The 18,164-nt window shown below is 36.2% G+C and overlaps 1 protein-coding gene across 7 annotated transcripts in view; it reads right to left on the reverse strand.

The window, feature by feature from the left end:
- The window catches only part of NCOA2 (nuclear receptor coactivator 2), a 314,552-nt gene that overhangs the window by 161,794 nt on the left and 134,594 nt on the right, over window positions 1–18,164 (reverse strand). For 3 of the 7 annotated variants that reach the window (XM_071207850.1, XM_058275634.2, XM_071207848.1), the window contains exon 3: window positions 5,500–5,580. The exons of 2 other annotated variants lie outside the window; for them this stretch is intronic. The gene's annotated coding sequence lies outside the window, so the exon portion shown is untranslated. Of the gene's footprint in view, window positions 1–5,499; window positions 5,581–18,164 lie in introns of those variants that run through there. 2 more of the 7 variants (XM_071207849.1, XM_058275632.2) reach the window with 2 other exon arrangements.

Here is an 18,164-nt window from a genome sequence, read left to right on the forward strand (position 1 = left end):
CTTACTAGCTTTGCTACCTTAGAAAAACTATTTTACCTCTCCAGGCCTCCGGCTCCTCTTCTATGAAATGGCAACTTCATAGAGTCGTCATGGGTATTAAATGATTTATAACGTAAGTAAAACCTGGATATTAAGTGAGTTAGAACAAGTAAAACTAGACATGTAGTCTGTACAAATTTTGGAGCTTTTAAAGAAAGTAACACTAATTACTGGAAGAAAAAAGCAAGAATAAAAACACTGCCTATGTGTAAGGTTAAATATTTACAGATCTTTCCCCCCTTGAGGTTATTATATTTTTATGGGAAAAATGTTAATTAGAAAAAATGTTGAAAATAGGAAAAAGTAAAAAGGGGGAAATACCAGTATTTCCACACTATCTGAAGATAGTTAACATTTTGATGTATTTGCTACCAGGATTTCTTTGACAAAAGCACACATTTTTACTCAGTTATACGAATTTGTAACCTGCCTTTTCCAATTACTTGTTTCCCCAAAAGTATTTTTCCTTGTTATTACAGCTTTTAAAAATGTAAATTTTTAGTAACACCATACTATTCCAAGTTGAGTTCCTAATTTTAAAAACAATCTAGACAGATCAATTACAACTATGTCACTGATTCACACCTTAATGTATAAAAACATTTCTAATACAATGCTAGTCAAGAGGTACATTCATGGGTTTACTGATTATTCTTCTACACTACAAGCATAAGGAACTTTCTAGGTTAGTATAACCAAAAATAGCAATTGCAGGACCCAAATAGTCAATGAAAGGAGAGAAAATGTTGAACAAAGTTGTGACTTCAACTTAGGTGCGAACTTTGATAAAAGAATATTTCCAGTTTTTCACTGGAACAAAGACAAACCAATTAACAACTTCAATCAATAGAGAAAATAGATACTTTCATACTGATTTCTGCCAGGTTCAACATAAACCATTTTAACCGACTAATAACAACCAATGAAAAGCAGCAGGTTTTGATAAAAAAAAGTCACTAAACTGGGAAAAAGAGGACCTCGCTTCTCATCCCAGCCCAGCTCCTAACTAACTATGGAACTGTCAGCAAATTATTTACTACCTCTGGGTCTCAAGTTTATGGTGGGTCTTTTTTTTTTTCTTTCTTTTTCTTTCTTTTTTTTGGGAAGTAGTGGGGGTCAGGGATTAAACCCGGGATCTCGCAGAAAGCCATGATCAACCACTGAGCCACATCAGAGACCCTGAGTTGTTTTTTCATGTTTGCCTATTGTCTGTTTTTGTTTTGGGGAGACACTGGGAACAGAACCAGGGGACTCCCATGTGGGATGCAGGCACTCAACTACTTGAGCCACACTGACTCCCCAACAGGTCTCTGAATTACATGATTCCTAAGGCCTTTTCCTGTTCTAAAATAAAGAAGATAATCGTACCATCGACTATATTGAACAGCTGACACTTACTGATGGACATCAAATTCTAACACCTGGAATTATATCCAGTGTTATTCCAAAGTCTGCGTTTCTTTTAAAACTAAAACCAAAGCAAATTGTTTGTCTCTTCTGCCATCCTCATTCCTCAACCGCTTTTAAAATCAACAAAAATTGAATTTAATAATTGAAGCATCTCTCATTCAAGAAAACTGCAATTATTTTTCTGATACACAAAGAAACCTATTTCAAAATCTGTCTAATCAACATTCACTAACACTGTTCAAATAAATGTGCTCGCATAGTTTATAAAGTAACATCGTACAAAATCATGCTTGAATTAATTTATTTTAATGCATATCTATAGGTAATTAATCAATAATGATGAATTACTTACCTTGTATTTATTTAAAATAGAGCAATGGTTTATAGGATCTTCCAAAGCAGAATAGCAGCTAAATACTTAGGAATGCACTTTTTAAAAAAAAAGCTTTATTTTTTTATTTATCCCCCCCCCCCCCCATTGTCTGCTCTGTGTCCATTCGCTGTGTGTTCTTCTGTGACCACTTCTATCCTTATCAGCAAAACCGGGAACGTGTGTTTTTTTTTGTTGCATCATTTTGCTGTTATTGTGTTAGCTCCGTATGTGTGGTGCCATTCTTGGGCAGGCTACACTTTTCTTTTGCACTGGGCAGCTCTCCTTATGGGATGCACTCCTTGTGCGGCACAACACTCCTTGCATGCATCAGCACTGCACATGGGCCAGCTCCACACCAGTCAAGGAGGCCCGGGGTTTGAACCGTGGACCTCCATGTGGTAGGCAGACACCCTATCCATTGGGCCAAGTCCACTTCCCTGAATGAACTTTTAATATGCAGTAAAAGGGAAGATACATGTTGAAAAGATATTTGGCCCATTATAAAAGCAATAACACAGACAAGATTTTTCTTTTTTCTTTTTTCTTTTTCAAGCATCTGTTTTGAGCAAGGAGGAGAGTTCGCTCTTTGCCATCTTTCAAATAAGCATTCATTTCTAATCCTGATTAAAGGCAAGAGGCAGTATGGTAAATGGCAGCTTTGCCAAGTCCTGTTTCCAGTAAAGAGAAAATAATGAAAAAAAATTCACTAACTCTTAAAGAAATGAGGGCAAGGTAAGCACCAGAGTACTGTCAAGGAGACTAACCTTATTAATATGAATTTTTGCCTGTTTCAACTGATTGAAATTGGTACCCTTGTAAATTAAAAAATGTAACGCTTATGTGAGAATTGCATAATAAGCAGTCATTATGCTCTTTTCTGTTGTGTTCTTTAATGGAAAAAATGAGTTTTTTCTTCTTTTTAAATTAAATGATATAATGAAGTAAGATATTTAGGGAAACAAATACTCTACTTTTCAAGTTTTAAATTACTAAGAGGTGAACTTGACCATTTAGAAACTACAATGATTAAATGCTTTCCAGATCTTATATTTTAGCATATCCAAAATTAAAGAGTAAAGCTGGAATCATGTCAATGGTCTGCTCTGCCAAACTTTGGACAAAGAATGAGCAACAGTACCTACATGGCCACCACTGACATGGACAGAAATGCCTGTAACTATAATGACCAAATTGACCGTTTGCTGTGCATTCACATGTGCCTGTGCATTCACTCATAGTCCATGTGTTTGCCAACACACCCTTTGACATATATGAACCACATTAAAATGTCAGACCTTTGCTTGCTAATGAATCAACTACCTAATGAAGGAAGTCCTATCTATAACCTTTTAGCTTTCCACAGGAAAAAAAGAATTACATAGATTCTAATATAATATAAAGGGAAACTGGAAAATGTTATGGATTCTGCATTCATGTTTAATTATCTAAATAAAAGAAATATTCAAATGTATTAATACATATCTAGAGTCAACTTATTTCCAACTTAGGTAAATTTACCTACAAACACTTCAAAAATAGTTTTGAAAGAACACGCCTTTTTTTTGGGGGGCGGGGATTTAAAAATGTGTTCAAACTTGGCAGAACCTGTGGGATCTCGCGAACATCAAGTTTTTTCAGTTTTTCTTATCCCACCTTTAAATTGCCTGTAAACTTTCATCACTGGTAGTCTGCTACAGGTGCAGACCTGGCTAAAATGCACTGATTCATCTTTTTAAAAATTTTCTTCTGATTCATCTTAGAAGGAGACATATTTACAGAAATTAAGACATTTTCAGTCAAAGCAAAACACATGCTTCAACATGAAAACCCTTCACCCTCCTCCAAAACTTCCTTAGTAGTGTCTAATTTATCTTCATGTCTCTTCTACCTGTCCCTTAATTTTTCTGACATTTTTTTGTTTATGCTATTGTGTGCTTCCAAAATTTCCCCTTTGATAAGAGTAATTTTAGAAGACTAATGAAGTCTTTTTCTGATCACAGATTTAATACAGCAGTCTCTTAACTGATTGGTTTAAAAGAAGAGAATCCTTTTGCTCCACCTCCTAACATCTGTCACAAGAGTCAGATTACAAATCAGCCCAAACGGTGGGATCAAGGGGCGTGCATGTGAAGAAAGAATATAGAGAAGAAGAAAAGCTACTGTCTCTCCTTCCACTTTCTATTTTTTATTTGATACAATCATGCAAAGGGACATAATATTAGATTAATATTTTAAAAGAGAACTTTCTAATTTCCTAAATAAAAATCTTCTTTGAAGGTGTAAAATAATAATTCTTATTATTCAATCTATTATTTATTAAACACTTATAAAGTAAAAATTTAATACTGCAATGAAGAACATTAATCTTTCATGCCCATACTAAATTCATCTCTAACAAAATCAGAAATACTAACAACATATTACAAACCAAATACTCTATGTAGCTCTATGCATTTTACTAAGAAAATAATTTTGTCATTCTTATAAGTTTTAAATGGCTATGTGAACTGCTTTTAATAATTGTTAGAAATCTTTTCAGATGATTTCAGTAGACAAAAAATTGAGTACTTATTATATACTGCCAAATACACCTCTAATTTTTTTAATGATGGTAAGAGTAGTGTAAGGCAGTCAGCAGACATACTTGGTGGGTTTCACAGTTTACCTAAGTCTCAACAGTTTTAACTTATTACATCATACCAAAAAAAAAAAAGTCAGTAAAACACTTAACTAAAGCAACAATAAAAACTTCTCAAAAGCTGAAATTTCTTGGCTACTGGTGCTTGATGGTTCCCTAGTACATATAGGCACCTGAAAAACAATTCAAATCCAACTTTACCCCATTAAAAAGCTGCAATTCCCAATGTGTATAGTGTAATCTGATCATAACTGCTGTGAAGGGTTAGGGCTGACTCTATGCTAAGTCTTGCCATCTGTAGGTTCTTTACTCAACTCCAGAGGTTTTTTTGTTTTGTTCTGTGGTTTTTTTGGAGGGAGAGTGGGGTCAAAAGTTTAAGTATTTTAATTACTCATTACCAATCACTAATTTCTTTTACTTTATCATCTTTGAACAATTTTGGTATTATCCAATCATAAATTTGCTCAACATTAGCTTTATCCCCAAATCCATTTCACATTTATATTACAGATGCACTCTTAAATGATCAAATAATACTTACTTACATATTTAGAAAAGGATTGAATTTCCCTAAAATAATTCTCCCAAGGTCACTGCTTTTAGAATATAAAATGTATTTTGACTCTAAGATTCCTTTATGAAACGAACCAGCAGCTTGAAGCTAAGCAATCCATGTTGTATGTAAATAAAAATTCACAACTTCAATTTTATTTTAATAAGTGAACTTTATTATTATTCAAGATGTTCTCACCCACCCCATTCATCTCAAATGCTAGTGTTCACAACAGAAACGCTGATATATCTGTCTCTCAGTTATGACTCGGGGTTAGGGAAGTGTCAGAGTAAGTTTTATTATTTCTAAACCAAATATAATGACATGAGAATTAAAAATAATATATAATAAAATATAATAAAAATACAATCTGTACTTCTGATGATTTTAAATTATCAGCCAAACTGAAATCCAAAGATGAAAAATAAGTACGAATAAGGCCATTTTCTACAATTGTCTTAGTTTTAGTTGTCAAATTTTACTTACCAAACTCTTTTATTTTTCTCGGGAAATTTCCAGGAAATTGAGGTCATCACCATAAATTCAATAGGAGTAATGGAAATGCATCTAAGGATGGAATATAGTCCTTAGGAACATCCCAATAAAAAGTTGCAGTTTAGCTTATAAAAGAATAGTATTCCTAAAAAGGCTAAATTAGTCATATAAATTAGAATATATTTTCAATATACAAGAATTTAATATTTAAAAGAATGCTGCTGAATCCTTTTATAAATTGAAGAATTTTTGGCAGTACAAATGATCAACTCCTAATTAAACTCTTTTATATGTAGGAATTTGATATATTAAAATAGATTGCATTTATGTTGTATTACTCTAATTAAACAAAACAAACCAGAACAAGTTCAACAGAGAAAATATGAAAGAAAATTTGAATTAATGTTTCTAATTAGCAAGGGTTTTCACATAGACTTAAAAAGCAAATTTTCCTTTCCTGATTAATTAGACCACCAACACAAAGAACTAGACTCTTTTAATTGGCAGTTCTCTCAAAGCACTAGGATAAGGCAGATGTGACAAACAGAAGATTACACATTCTCTAAAGAAAAAAAAAATTGCATTAAATGCTTGTGTTACAGATTTATTGATAGATGGCTGTTCCTATGCTTAAAGGACAACACTTCTAAAAAACATAAAGGTTATCTACATAGTTGGTGATACGGCAAAAAATACTTTGGTCAAAAAAAGTAAGCTTGCTTTGCTCAAAATAGCACAGATTTAGCAAAAAGCTTTTTGTCAACTTAGATTTAAGGTAAAACTATTGGCTGAAAAGACTGAAAAGATCTAGAATTGTTCTATTAATGATCCCCCTAACTATTAGAGATGCATTTTTCACTTGCTGTTAACTTTAAGGGAAGAATTTCATAATACACTCAGAGAATACCAATTTCTTCAGCCAAGATAAACAGTGTCAGGTCACTAACATGAAATGGATATCGCTAAATTAAATGAAAAGAGAGAAAGAAATTAAGACTGAAATTTAGGACAGGACCCATAACAGCACTGCAATTTAAAAAATGAGGAAAGGAAATCTCAGAAAAAAAACAAATCCCCCAGCATCTACATTAACATTAAAGGATAGCAAATTGAGGGAATCTAAGAAGCAGATGCAAAAATATTGCAGCAAAGGTTTGTAAATGCCAATTTGTACATGTATGTACATATAATTAGTCTCAATACAATTCTCTCAAATTCTGACATATCTTTGAAAAAGGAGCCATTTAAGTCTATATGGCGTTTTTACATTTCTGGAAATTTTTTCATACTTTTATCAGTCACTAACATTCCACCTTATATTTTGCTGTCTCATTTTACAAATAAAATAATTTCAGAACAAAAAATACTAAAGTCAAAATACTTTGTCTTAAAATCATTTCTAAGATGCTCTCTAGGCAGAACTTGGGAGGGTTTGTCCATTTTCTGTTTCATTCACCCTTTATTTCTCAGTCTCAATCATAAGCAGGTACTTATAACTTATTTCCTCCAATTCTTCGAATAAAACAGAGAAGTGCCCCTCTGGCCCAATTGTTTCAGTGATAGCATGAAAACAAAATGGAACAAAAGGGGCAAAATTTGTGTGCAAGATATTTCACGAAAAACCAACCTTAGGAAACTAAGTCACACATACACTAAAGTTTTCAATAGAATGAAACTAATGCTGACAATTTTTAAATGACAAAAAAACAAAACAAAAAAAGAAACCAACCCAAACCAAACAAAAATGCTATATTTACACATAAAATCTTTGTAAAATATATTATATCCTTACCTCTTATAAGTTATTCTTTGGAAATCTATCAATAGTGATCCTAATGGCTACAAAGAGAAATAAATATATTTCACTCATGTACTAAATGTCCCACAAATACTATTTTAGGTCATGCATACTTTTTAAGAATATTTTTCTTTGGATTTATTAATTATCAGAGTTTTCACTGTCATTTCTTGATACAGTCTATACATCTAATTCTAATAGCCAGTCGTTTTCCAAATAAATTAAGGGTGTCTATTTCCATATTAATAAATTTTATAACAGCTTTAATAAAATATAATTCACAGGGTAGAGCCAAGATGGTGTCAGAGTAAGGAGCTCCTGGAGACAGCTCCTGAAACAGGGCAGTTGGTGGGCACCCAGAGCTACCTAAAGCACCTTTTGGAGGACCCAGGAGACCAGAGGAGTATCTTGCAACATCCTTGACGGAGTGGAAGTAGACTACCCGTCTGCACAGAGGAATCATGAGTAGGCACTCCATGCCACAGAGGTCGGTGCCCATGGTGTGCAAGCCACCTCGGGAGCTGTTCCGTGGTTGGAGTTGAAGTTCCATCTCCCCCAATAAAAACAAGAGGAAAACACAGTGTGGCACTGACTTCAGCTACTGATTAGTGAATTCGGCGGGCTGAAGTAGAATCTTAGGAACAACTAAATTTGAGCCTGTCCAGGTCAGAAAGAAGCCGGTGTACGCTATTCTGACTCCGCCCCAGGCAGAAGGGGAAGTAGCACTGACTGAAAATCACAGTGCTTTTAAGGACCAGCTTCTTTCCACCCAGGTTGGATCCCAGGTATAGCCTAAACCCTAGTCCCACCTCCAGCAGGGAGGAAGCTGGGGGGACCTGCTCCACCTCTCTGGGAAACAATGCGGCAGAGCCTGGTGCCCATCCTACTCTGGGGGCGCAAGCCGCCTAAGGAGGTATTTTGTGGCTGGAGCTGGATGCTCTATTTCCCATAAATGGTGGAGGAAGAAACAGATGTCCAGTGACCTCAGCTACTGATTAGGTGACTCAGCTGGCTAAAGTATAATCGTAGAGCCAGCTAGGGTCTGAGCGTGTCCAAGTGGGAAAGAGTCCGGTAGCTGCCATCTTGACTCCGCCCCGGCATGAGGGGGAGGAACCTGGCTGACTGAAATCCAGTGAAGTTAGGGACTGGCTTCTTTCCACCAAGATCAGATTGCTGCCCTAGCCTAGGCTCCAGCCCCACCTCAAACAGGAAGGTAGCTGCCGGGACCTGCACCAGGCTCTCCAGGCAATTGCAAGTACTCTCTGCTGGCAGAGGCTGAATATTCAGACATCTGGGGCTGCATCCCTGTACCCCAAGAGAATAGGAGAGGAGCTGGGTATTCTCAGCCTCTCTGGGCAATGGCAGGAGTTTTCAGCCCACATAGATTTGTTGAGTGCCTTTGAGCCCATCTCCATCTCTATCCCCCCACAGGATATGAGGGGGCTGGTGTTGCCTCAACCTCTCAGTGCAACAGTTTTGGGCTGCACAAGTCTGACTATTGGGCACCTGTGGCTCCTTTTCCATACCCAATAGGACAAGAGACGGACTGTGTTTGCCCACTCTCTTTGGGTAACTGCAGGTGCTTTTGGCCCACACAGCCTGTTCTGCTGGGTACTAGGTGTATGCACCCTCACCCCCTATAGGAAAGAAGGGCACTGTCTTTCCACAGCCTTTCTGGGCAACAGCAGAACTTCAACCTGCATGGACTGGACTACTGCTATGAATCCACATCCACCCCCAATAGGATAGGGGAGTTTTGGTGTCTCCACTCCACAGCCTCTCTGGACAACGAGAAGAAAGATGGGAGAAACTTCATCAATTCCTGGGGCAATGTGGGCAGCTTCAGCCTCCATAGCTTACAGCACCAACTACATCCTTGGCTCCTACTACACAACCAGCAAGGGAGAAAATATAAGAAATCCCTAAACTAAAGGGAGAAACTGCATGCAGAATAAATACATCTAGCAAGCCAGATGCAGAAACACCAACAAAAAGTTACAATCCATACCAAGAAACAGGAAGAGATGGCCCAATTAAAGAAACAAGATAAGTCTGCAGATGACATAAAGGAGTTGAGACAACTAATTTTAGATGTTCAAACAAATCTCCTTAACAAATTCAATGAGATGGCAAAAGAGGAGGGATATTAAGAGGACACTGTATGAGCACAAAGAAGAATTTGAAAGCATATATAGAAAAATAGAAGACCTTACGGGAATGAAAGGTGCAATAAATGAAATTAAAAATAAAATGGAGGCATAAAACAGCAGATTTAAGGAAGCAGAAGAAAGGATAGGTGAACTCAAAGACATGGACTCCAAATATGGAAAAAAAAAAAAAAGAAAAAAGAAAAGATAAGATGAGGAAAAGAATGAAAAAATTGAACAGGGACTCAGGGAACTAAATGACAGCACAAGATGTGCAAACATATGTGTCATGGGTGTCCCAGAAGGAGGAGAGAAGGGAAAAGGGGCAGAAAGAATATCTGAAGAAATAATGGTGGAATATTTCCCAACTCTAGCGAAGGACATAGATATCCAACCCTAGTGAAGGACAAAGATATCCATGTCCAAGAAGCACAACATACTCCCATCTGAATAAATCCAAATAGACCAACTCCAAGAAACATACTAATCAGAATGTCAAATGTCAGAGACAAAGAGAGAATTCTGAGAGGAGCAAGAGAGAAGCAACACATAACATATAAGGAATACCCAATTAGAGTAAGTGCCGATTTCTCATCAGAAACCATGGAGGCAAGAAGGCAGGGTATGATATATTTAAGACACTGCAGGAGAAAAACTGTCAGCCAAGGATTTTATACACAGCAAGATTATCTCTTAAAAATGAGGGTGAGATTAGAATATTTACAGATAAACAGAAACTGAGAGAGTTTATAACAAAAAGACCAGCTTTGCAAGAAATACTGAAGGGAGTCTTACAGCCTGAAAAGAAAAGACAGGAGAGAGGCCTAGAAGAGAGTCTAGAAATGACAACTGTATCAGTAACAGTAACTAAAAGTGTCAAATATAAAATGACAAACAAAATGCAAAGATCAAAATGGATGAAATAAGAATTGCCTTTACAGTAATAACATTGAATGTTAATGGATCAATCAAAAGACACAAACTGGCAGAATGGATAAGAAAATATAAGCCATCTATATGTTGTCTACAAGAGACTCACCTTAGACCCAAGGATACAAGTAAATTGAAAGTGAAAGGTTGGAAAAAGATATTCCACGCATGCAGTAACCAAATAAAAGCTGGAGTAGCAATACTTAAATCAGATGATACAGACTTTAAAAGCAAAACTGTTATTAGAGACAAGGAAAGACATTACATATTAATAAAAGGGATGAGTCACCAGGATGAAATAACAATCATAAATATATATGCACATAACCAGAATGCCCCAAGATACATGAGGCAAACACTGGCAAAACTGAAGGGAGAAATAGACATCTCTACAATAATAGTTGGAGACTTCAATATACCATTCTCAGCATTGGATAGAACATCTGGGCAGAAAATCAATAAAGAAACAGAGGGTTTGAATAATATGATAAGTGGACTAAACCTAATAAACATATACAGAACACTGCACCCCAAAACAGCAGGATATACATTCTTTTCAAGTGCTCATGGATCTTTCTCCAGGATAGACCATATGTTGGGACACAAAACAGATCTCAATAAATTCAAAATTGAAATTATACAAAGCACTTTTTCTGATCATAATGGAGTAAAGTTGGAAATCAACAAGTGGCAAATAAAGGGAAAATTCACATATATATGCTGATTAAACAACACACTCTTACATAATCAGTGGGTCAAAGAACAAATTTCAAGAGAAAATCAATAAATATCTTGAGACAAATGACGATGAGAATACAACATATCAGAACCTATGGGATGCTGTGAAGGCAATGTTGAAAGGGAAATTTATAGCCCTCAATGCTTACAATAAAAAAGATGAAAGAGCTAAAATCAATGACCTAACTACTCAGCTGGAGGAACTAGAAAAAGAACAGCAAACTAATCCAAAAGCAAGTAAAAGGAATGAAATAACAAAGATCAGAGCAGAAATAAATGAAATTGAGAACAAAGAAACAATAGAGAAAATTAATAAAACCAAAAGTTGGTTCTTTGAGAAAATTAACAAAATCAACAAAACCCTTAGAGCTAGACTGACTAAGAAAAAAAGAGAGAAGATGCAAATCGATGAAATAAAAAATAAAAAAGGGAACCTTACTACTGACCCCACAGAAATAAGGGAGATCATAAGAGGATACCACGAACAACTTTATTCTAAAAAAACTAGACAATGTAGATGAAATGGAAAACTTCCTAGGAATGTATAAACAACCTACAGTGGCACTAAAAGAAATAGAAGATCTCAATAAACCAATCACAAGTAAAGAAATTGAAACAGTCATCAAACGGCTCCCCCAAAATGAAAAGCCCAGGACCAGATGGTTTCAGAGGTAAGATCTACCAGGCATTCAAAGACTATTTAATACCAGTCTTACTCAAGCTCTTCCAAAAAATTCAACAAGAAGGAATGCTACCAAACACATTCTATGACGCCAGTATCACCCTAATACCAAAACCAGATAAAGGTATTACCAAAAAATGAAAATTACAGACCCATTCTCTAATGAATACAGATACAAAAATCCTCAATAAAATACTTGCTAATCAAATCAAAGAACACATTAATAGAATTATCCATCATGATCAAGTGGGTTTTACACCAGGCATGCAAGGCTGGATCAACAAAAGAAAGTCAATCAGCATAATACACCACATTAATAAATCAAAGAAGAAAAATCACATGATCTTATCAATTGATGCAGAAAAGGCATTGGACAAAATACAGCATCCTTTTTTTGATAAAAATATTACAAAACATAGAAATTGAAGGAAATTTTCTCAACATGATAAAGGCCATATATGAAAACCCGCAGCTAAAAAATTGTACTCAATGGTGAAAAACTAAAAGCTTTCCCGTTGAGATCAGGGACAAGACAAGGATGCCCACTGTCACCACTGTTGTTCAATACAGTGCTAGAGGTTCTGGCTAGAGCTATTAGACAAGAAAAAGAAATAAAAGGCATCCAAATTGGAAAGGAAGAATTAAAACTTCCACTATTCACAGATGATATGATTGTATAGGAAGAAAATCCCGAAAAATCTACAACAGAGCTGCTAGAGCTAATAAATTATTTCAGTGGAGTGTCAGGATACAAGAGCAATACACAAAAATCAGTGGTGTTTCTATACACTAATAATGCACATCTGAGGAGGAAGTCAGGAAAAAAAATTCCATTTACAATAGAAACTAAAAGAATCAAATATGTAGGAATAAACTTAACCAAGGATGCAAAGCATTTGTATTCAGAAAACTGTAATGCATTGCTAAAAGAAATAAAAAAAGACCTAAATAACTGGAAGAACATTCCATGCTCATGGACTGGAAGACTAAATATTATTAAGATGTCAATTCTACCCAAATTGTTATACAGATTCAATGCAATCCCAATAAAAATTCCACCAGCATTTTTTAAGCACATGGAAAACATAATTATCAAATTTATCTGGAAGGGTAAGAAGCCCCAAATAACCAGATATATCTTAAGGAAATGTCAAGATGGAGGACTCTCGCTTCCAAACAGCATGGTATTGGCATAAAGATAGACATATAGACCAATGGAACTGAATTGATGGTTCAGAAACAGACCCTCACATCTACAGCCAAGTGATTTTTGACAAGCCTGTCAAGCCCTCCCAGTTGGGGCAGAGAGTTTATTCAACAAATGGTGCTGGGAGAACTGGATATCCATAGCCAAAAGAAAGAAAGAAGACCCCAACCTCACACCTTATACAAAAATTAACTCAAAACGGATCAAAGACCTAAATATAAAAGGAAGTACAATAAAGCTCCTAGAAGAAAATGTAGGGAGACATCTTCAAGACCTGGTGGTAGATGGTGGATTCTTAAACCTTACACCAAAAGCACGAGCAACCAAAGAAAACATAGATAAATGGGACCTCCTCAAACTTAAACATTTCTGTGATTCAAAGGACTTCATCAAGAAGGTGAAAAGGCAGCCCAGTAGATGGAAGAAAATACTTGGAAACCTCCTATGATAAGGGTTTGATTTCCATTCTACTCAACAATAAAAGAGCAAGCAGTCCAATTTAAAAATGGGCAAAAGAACTAGATATTTCTCCAAAGAGGAAATACAAATGGCCAAAAAGCTCATGAAAAAATGTTCCATACACTAGCTATTAAGGAAATGCAAATTAAAACAACAATAAGATATCATCTAACACCACATACAATGGCCATTATTAAAAAAACAGACAACAGTAAGTGCTGGAGAGGATGTGGAGAAACAGGAACACTCCCTCACTGTTGGTGGGATTGTAAAATGGTGCAGCCTCTGTGGAAGACACAGTTTGGCAGTTCCTCAGGAAGCTAAATATAGAATTGCCACATGATCCAGCAATTCCTCTACAGGAATATATCCACAAGAACTAAAAACTTTGACACAAACAGACATCTGTACACCAATGTTCATAGCAGCATTGTTCACAATTGCAAAAGGATGGAAACTACCCAAGTGTCCATCCACCAATGAATGGATAAACAAAATGTGGTATATATGTACGATGGAATATTATGCTGCAATAAGAAATGAAATTGGAACATATGTGATAACATGGATGAGTTTTGAAGACATTATACTAAGCGAAGTAAGCCAGACCCAAAAGGACAAATATTGCATGGTCTCATTAATATGAACTAAATACAAATAATAAACACACGGAATTAGAACCTATAGTATAGGTTATAGGGAGATAAAAGGAGGGTTGAGAAGAACTATGAATGCTTAATGTATACAGAAGTTTTCATTAACTTGCCTGTAAAAGTGTGGAGATGGATAGAGTTGATAGTAACACATTATAGTGAGTAACAAATGGTTTATAAATGGGATTGTGACTGAAAAAGGTATTCTGGGGAAGAAAATGTCAATAGAAAGAAAACTAAAGAATAATTTAGAGACTGAATAACACAGTGAACCCAGAGGCAGTTGAGAATTATGGTTAAAGGTACAAATGCAAGACAGTCCTTCTGTTAGCTAGAGCAGATGTACCTCACTATTGCAGGGTGATGGGAATATGGAGAAACATGGGAAAACTACAAGTGGTTGGCCTATAGACTGTGGTTAACAGCAATACTGTAATATTCTTGCATTAATGCCAAGCTATACTGTGTTGACAACGGAGGTGTATGGAAAAAGTGTGCCAAATGTATGCTATGGACCATGACTGGTGGTAATAGTGTAGTGATATTATCTCATAATCTGTAACAAATGCTCCACCAGGGTGTGGAGTTGTATGGGAAATCTACACATTGGTATGATTGTTTTGCAAGTTCACAATAGCTGCAACAAAAATAATTGAAAAAAAAAAAATAGTATGGGTTAGGGGAAAAATACACCAAATGTAAGATAAGGAATATAGTTGGTAGTAATATTTTGACGTGGCTCTTGTATAGTTTGTAACAAATGTTTCACACCAAAGCAGAGCTGGTGGAGGGGTGATGTATGAGACCCCTGTGTGATGTTATGTATGTTTTTTTAAGTTCCAATCTTCACTATACACTTATTGTTTATGTGTGTTCATGTATGAAAGATATAGTTCAATAATATATATATATATATATATATATATATAATTCACATACCATGCAATTTACCCATTTAAAGTGTAAAATTCAATACTTTTAAATATATTCAGAGTTGGACAACCAACACCACAATCAATTTTAGAACATTTTCACCATCCTAAAATGAAACCCCACAGTCATTAGCAATCACTCTCATTTTCCACCACCCCCAGCCCTAGGCATCCACTAATCTACTTTTGTGTATGTGGCTATCACAAATAATGTTGTGAACATTTCCATATTTATAATTTTATTAATATAGAAAATCTACTAATTAGTTGTTGATAATGGAATGAAGAAGATCATAGGGGGCTTAGATGCCCAGAGGAGAAAAACCCTGGTTTTTTGTAGGACCTGGTATGATTCCCTAGCAGTCTATCACTATTCCTATCTGCTCAAATTCATCCACTTATCTTCACCACTCTGTCACTACCCTCCATCCACTCAAGTTCACTTATCATCTCTTGCCTGGATTACTTCAAAAAGCTTTAAACAGGTCAGACTCTAGTCCATTTGCCCATCTAGTCCATTTGCCCAAGTGAAAGATGTTCCTTCTAAAATACAAGTTTCATCATTTCACTTCTCTGCATCGATTGCTTCAACTGGATCCCCATAGAATTTAGGATTAAAGTAAAAATGTCTTAGCATAGCATGGCAAAAAGTCCTTAGATGATCTGGCCACACTAATATCTGCAATCTGATCTCTGACTACTTCTTTGGCATCTGTCATTAACTACACTTAAATGAATTATACCAAAAATGTTCTGCTCTCTCACCGCTGGATCTTTGTACATACATCCCTCTCTGCCTGGACCTGTTTACACTCTACCTTTTTATATATCAACTCCAACACAAATAAGGTGTAAGTGATCAAAATTAATCTTTTCTCATCTCTACTGGATCTAGCATGATGAATGCTTCAGAGTGGATTCTCAACTATTTGTGGCTTTGATGAGGGAATGCATCATCAAACTGGTAAGGGAGCACAAACCCTAGCCATAACTACCTACTGCTCTACAAGAAGGGCAAACCACCCTCTATTGTTAGGCCATATGATTCCTGATTCCAGCTGTACCAAGTTAGTTGTGGCCTTGGTGAGATAATGAATTCCAGTTTTTGCTTATATTGGTTTGAGTTAGATTTCTGGCACTTGCAAGCAAGAAATTCCTGGAAATACATCCAGAATCTAAATACTGTGTGAGCCTACAGCCAGCTCATCAAAATAAGCAAACAGTTACTTACCTTTCAAAGTATTTACTATTTTGTATCAATATTTATATGATTCCGGGTTCAAGGAGTATGCCCTATTCCTAGGGAGACCTTAGCAGAAGGTATAACTTCTAGCACCAAAACTGGATTCCTATTATTTCCTTCGGTGGGCAAAATGATACATGTACATTGCCAGAGCCAGGGAAGAAACCTAAAGCCCTTTGAAAATTGGGACATCTGAAGCTTTTCACCTATAAATGGGGATGTTAAAAGTTAGCACCAGAATTAGACCAACCAAAGGATGATCACTATTCCATGGGAATCAACATTACTAGCTTTTAATCCTAAGTGCCCTTTTACCTACACAACAAGGGTAAATTAAAATCTATTTGTTTTCTAGGGAATCAGATTAGTGGAACTGTAGGGTCAGGTTTCGTTATACAGAATTCTTCCTAAATTGATGCAAGATGTAGGAATATTGAGCCTTTTACTTCACTATGGATGAAGGCAATGGAGAGTGGGGATAGGGAGGAGCCATGAAATATTCCAAAGCTAGGTGCTGTATAAACCAGATTTCTTTCCTTGGCGATAGGAAAAGATATAGAAATTGAGACATCTGCACCCTCAGTGACTAGTAGAAAATGGTAAAAAGAACAATGTGACTAAGAATAATCACAAAATTAGGTCTGAGTGCCAGGATCCATACTTCCACACCATGCAGCCTTGGGGCTTTCTCCTATTAGTTATTCCTCACTGGAAACCATCCTATCCTTAACTAGGAGACACTTATTCCTAAAAAATGGTTTTGCATATCATTCACTATAAAAACACCTTTTGTGGCTTTCCACTATATATAAAATACTAAGAATGAGAGACCAACATGGTTTCTGGAAAGAATGCTACATTAGAAACAGATATATGAAAGGGGTAGAAGGAGGATGTGGGGAGAAGTGGCATATACCAGCCATCCTGGCTATGGATGCTTCTAAGGAAGATGCTAAATGAGCATTGAGAGCCAGTCATTAACATTTAGGAGAAGATATATGGTGGAAATCCCAGATATCAAAGAGTTTTGTGTAGCTATAGTGACTTGACACCCATTCACACTTAGGGAGTATAGGCAGCTGGTAATGCAGAAAAAGAGAATGCTGTGACTCCTTGTAGATCAGGGGGAAGCATCAATAAAGAATAAGTAGCCAGACTGTATTCCCAGAAGAGCCTCCAAACTAGGAAAATCATCACACCAATGGACTTTCCTGGATTGCAGCAGCAAAGTGACAACATAAACAGAACCAGAGATTTCAAAGAACAGAGAAATATAACTCTCTCGCTGTGTCCCACCCCTGAACATCATGCAGCAGTACAAGGGCAAGATATAGTCACAAAGCACACAAATAAAAGGCGAAGGCATAGTATCTATTCACAGGATCAATTCTGAAGAAGCATTAATCTCTTGGAATTTCAGTTTTTTCACCAGTAAAATGGACATTGTACACCAAAGTATTATTAACTATAATGTTCATGAGATGACAAGTAATAGTTATCCCAACAGCCACTAGCAAATTTAGTTCATTAGAGAATATTCAAGACACTCCTCATAATATGGCAACCTACCCATCCATCACCTGACCACCACATGCTTCACTAACCCCTTCCCTGAACATTTCCCACTCTGGGTCCACCAGTAAAAAAGTTGTAGTTTCCAATCCCTCTTTCACATAAGGCATACCAATGAGAATGTTGGGGCTTGCAATAGTCAGTCAAAGGGGTGCTGATGTTAAATACCAGAAATTGGTTGGCTTTTATACAGGGTATTTATTTGGGGTAGGAGCTTACAGATACCAGGCCATAAAGCGTAAGTTACTTCCCTCACCAAAATCTGTTTGGAGCAAGATGGCTGCCAACATCTACG

This window comes from Dasypus novemcinctus, chromosome 14 (assembly GCF_030445035.2).
Source record: "Dasypus novemcinctus isolate mDasNov1 chromosome 14, mDasNov1.1.hap2, whole genome shotgun sequence".
NCBI lineage: Eukaryota > Metazoa > Chordata > Mammalia > Cingulata > Dasypodidae > Dasypus > Dasypus novemcinctus.